Raw genomic sequence first — 4,840 nt, 5'->3', positions numbered from 1 at the left:
AGGGATGAAAAAAGGGTGGCTGGCTGGTTGCCCCCCTGGGCTCCGTGGTGGGAACACATGTTCACAGTCCGACTTACACAGGCACCTCCCTACCTGACTGTAGTTGGTACGCCTCACTGCGACACGTTAAGCACTGTGGAGAGATTGGGTATGAATCACCTCCCAGAAGAAAGGACAAAGGGCTAAGTAAAACTCCTGATTAACTTCCCTGAGTGTGCCAGCCTGCATCTCCTGGGCAAGGAAAACAACAGGCCAACAGGGGCTACCCAACTCTTATTTTCAAAACAAGATCATTAAGGTATTTACTGAATGGCCACTCTGCATTATTTTACAGTCTACATATTATGCCTTAAAGCAAATATTTGGGCAAAATGTGGAACTTAATGATTAGCATATTTCCTCTTTAACCTGCTATGGGGTTGCTGATGGAAACAAATTATGTAATGGTTACTGTTTCTTCTAGGACTAAGAAGAAAATTATAAGATTTTACCAACTCCACTTGCATTTCATAATTTTCATTGTACTGCAAATTGTGCCTCAAGGGAATAACTATTGATGAGGCTATTTTAATTTAGGTTTTACTGTTCGTTTTTTTTTGCAAAGCAAAAGTCTGTAGCATAGGAGCTAAGAAGGCCTGTAGGAAATTACAGTGAGATACCCAGACTAAGCCTATGAATTCATACATACTCAATTTGGCCTGACTTACTGGGATACAAAGAAGACATAAAACTGAAATAGTATTCATAGATCATGAACTAGGGGGAAAAAAAAGAAATGACTGCCTACAATATCGCATGAAAAAACAAAAACAAAACCACAACAAATGTATATTTTTAATATCCCTTAATTAAAATGTACCTTGGAGAATTTCACCCAGAGGTTTCTATAATTATAATATAACTTCCCTATCTTTCATTTGTCACTACATTTTTAGTATGGCACTCACCACCTAGAACCTGGATTTTTGCACAGATGCACAGTCTTTAAATTGCCAGGCCGCTAGAAAACTAAAATCCACCATCCATGTGGGAAAGATAAACAACAGCTGATAGAAAGAGATAACATCAAGGAAAAGATACTCTATCTATGCCTCTATGTGATTCTATTGAACTAATGAAACTTCGAGTTCTACAATGGAGATTGTGCTCACACACAAGATCCAAATTAGTTACTCTCCTGAAAATGACCTGTCCATTCAAAGAAACAAATAGTTAATTCATTTTTAAAAGGCAGATTTTCTGATTCTAAGGTTGAACTAAGTGGTTGTTTGACTGAGCTGGTTGACAATTTGCATTAAAAATAATCAAATCACTACTATATGTATCTGGACAAAGTTATTCAAATTGCTAAATAATCTTAGCACTTCACCCATGCTCCTTAACTATGGCTTACATGCATTGGTACCCCCTAAATGCTTGCTAAATGTTGGCACAAAGGCTACATGTTTCATCAAACAGCATATGATCATTACCAAATATTGTGAGGAAAAAGTCAAAAGTTATTTTAAGTTCTAGAGAATAATAAACCAAATTGAATCACAGTCTCACATGTGTAATATTTAAATACTTTCAAAATAGTAATCACTCAGTTATTTCTTATAATCAAATATTTAAAAATGAGAGATAAATAATAATTAAAGGGCACATTCAGCAGCTAGACCAAGAGCCCCTATAAAATGATTATACATGTGTTGAGTCCAATAGGAATTGCTCATGAAACACTTCCTTTCAAGCCAATGCTTGGGAAAATGCCGTACAGCCTTACTGCCTGACCTCAGTTTGTACTATCTAAATGTGTTTAGTACTTTCATGTGTGACTTTTGGACACAACAACAAAGAATTGCTATTTTTAGCAAGAAACTAAATTTCACGACAATTGTTTTAATAAACTTAAAAGTAAATTATAAGTGTATAATTCATAGTTTGATATTAATTTCCAATCATTCCTTCCTTGAAAAAAGGTTCAGTCATAAAAGGCTAGAGAATTGACTGTCCTGGTCCTGGTATAGATTTAGGTTCTCTTTTATCTTTTGTTTCTATCTTTGAAACATGGTGCCTCTTCTGGAGACCCATAACTGGGTCATGTCGGCAGAGCTATTTTCTTCGTATCAATACAGAGAACTTCCAGATTGTCTGTCAGCTATCAGAGTTTAGTTATTTGCTTCAACCAAAGTTTACCAACTGTCCATGAGCTTCTTTTTCTCTTCCTGTCACTATTGCACAAATATGTGCAATTAAGAACTTGTTTTTAGATAAAAATTATCCTACTCAACCCATTTGGGGTGATGCCATTTCTCTGTTGTTGGCAGAAATAGGCAGATGATGATTTTGATGACCAAATCATCAAATAAAATATCATATATGTAGCAAGAGAGATTTAAACATACAGCTTTAGGAAAATGTTGATTACCTGATTACCTTCAAAAACACCAACTATAAAACAGGTACAGAAAGCTCAACCTCCTCAACAGCATCACCTTTCCTGCACATTGACTTGCAGAATTTAAATAATCAGAAACTCAGAGCTAGGGAAGCAAAATGGATGGCTGTGGATCTACATTGTGTGAAGAACATGGTTGAGTGAGAAGAAAGGAAATAGAGGTAAGAGAATCAGACGTGCACCTCTAAATGATTTATGTTAAACCACTGAACTTCAACACTCATCAGTTTCTTCATTTTTACATCATAGAAAGCAATCTTTGCCTTTTACATCACCAGTATGTTGTAAGAGTGCTTTAATGAAATGCACATTGACTTCCTTTGGAGAAAGAAATTTGTGAAACATAAATTTATTAAGTTACAAACTCCTTTCCAGTAGAAGAGTTGAAACAGGACATAGTCATGATTAAGTCACAGTTCCTAAAAGCAGAGATCACCAATGTAACCACACAGGAAGCATGAGTATACAGCCTATTAGAAGCCATATATCATTTTTATACATAATTTTTACCACAAACTGACACAAATTATTATACACAATTGGTTAAAGGTTTAGTGTTTAAATTTCCTGTAATTTATAGCTAACTATGCTTACTTAGAATATGTGGAAATTTTCTTCTACTAATAAGTTATAGCAACTATTTTCTAAAAAGCTTAAAATATCATCTTTTTATTTACCCACTTTAAAAGTTAAATCTAAACTATACTAAGTAGTTTATTATGTAAATTGATATACTATAGAAAACATATTCTATAAATTAATAAACAAGTTTAATTTTTAAAATGTTCTGGATACTTAACACAGTTCTATAAAATTAAGTATAGGCATTCTATTCTACAGCTTAAACAATATATTTTTTAGCAAGAGAGAAACAATCTAGCCCTTGAATACTCATGGCCACAGTGGGAATGACATCAGGATCTCGGCCGGTACTGCTCTTTAGGGATCCATGCTGCTAGGAGACATGAGAAACACGAAGCTTTCCAACCATTTGGGATGACCATTCTAAACTGAGAATAAAAACAGTTTCTGGTTGCAGTAAGTCTTAGAAAAACAGTGGAACAGCTGGCCACTGATAGGGAAGAGCATGCCCAGACCCAAGAATGGTTTTCCAAGGACTTAGATTAATGTTTTTCTCTCTGAAATCCAGTATTTATATAAGGGAATTTTGTGTCCTATTTCTCTTGAAAAGCATTTAATGCAATTCATAAAATCTACTGAATATTTTCTAAGTCTGCTGGTGTGGAATAGAATAGTATATTGATGTTTCAAAGGCAGACACCCTCTAAAATGTATCTTTCATTGCACAAACTAAAAGGCAAGCATGGCATGGTCCCAAATGGAGACTCCCTGATACTTTCTACTACCCAAATGTTTCTGTCTCACACATGTAATTGAGTGTATCTAGCCATTTAAGAAAATATTCTGTTTGTTGGACGGAAGAGGTTTTTGTTAAATGAATCAAAGACATACATTCAAATAAGCTATATTTCTAGTTTTTAACATTGCTGATTTAGAAATAACAAAGCCTTTTTTAGAATTCTTTTTTAACCCTCAAATTGCATTTAGCATCTTATAATAAGAACTAAAAATACTTAGTGTCATGAATGCTATAGTAAATATTTATACTAAAGCTGGTTGTACTAAATTAATTAAAAACAACTTAAGAATCTTTCTTGTAATACTGCAAAGGAAAACTTTATCCCTCTTCCAAATTAATGCAGATTTCCCTTTAAATTCACATTTGAGATCAAACATGCATTTCATGAAAAGAAATGAAATTTATCAGGAAATTAATTTTTGAGAACCAATATCTATAACTAGACCATAGACCACTGTTACTACAATGTGATTTCATTCATGTTTTTTAGTTTGTTGTTTTTATTTTTATATAACTGTCAGTCCCAGAATATATGTGAACTAACAGAAGATTGGAAGGATGTCTTATATTCATCTTTGCATCTGTTGGGCCTAATACGGTGTCTGGCTGAATTAAAATTTGAAGGAAGAATGATTTTGTAAAATCATAGGACTACATTACCATTCCATATATATTCATTTCATATTCTTATACTACTAATAACATGCAAAATTAAAATAAATTTTTATTTAAAAGCATAGAAGTTCTTGCTTCTCATTACTCTATTTCAATTTACCATTTTACCTTTGAGAAAATGGGGTTTTTTTATTATTCACTGTCTGGGAGTTAACCAAGATTACGTAGCATGTTCCTCTCTGCTCTTTCTTCATTTAAAATAATAGTATATGGCAAAAAAATAAAAAAAGTAATTATGTAATACAACGCAGGTGTTAGCTAATGCTATAGTGGTAATCATTTTACAGTATACAGGAATATCAAGTCAGCACATTGTATGCTTTTAACTTACACAATTTTATACA

The sequence above is a fragment of the Manis javanica genome, chromosome 1 (assembly GCF_040802235.1).
Source record: "Manis javanica isolate MJ-LG chromosome 1, MJ_LKY, whole genome shotgun sequence".
In the NCBI taxonomy this organism is placed as follows: Eukaryota; Metazoa; Chordata; class Mammalia; order Pholidota; family Manidae; genus Manis; species Manis javanica.
Note: the sequence above shows the minus strand (reverse complement) of the source record.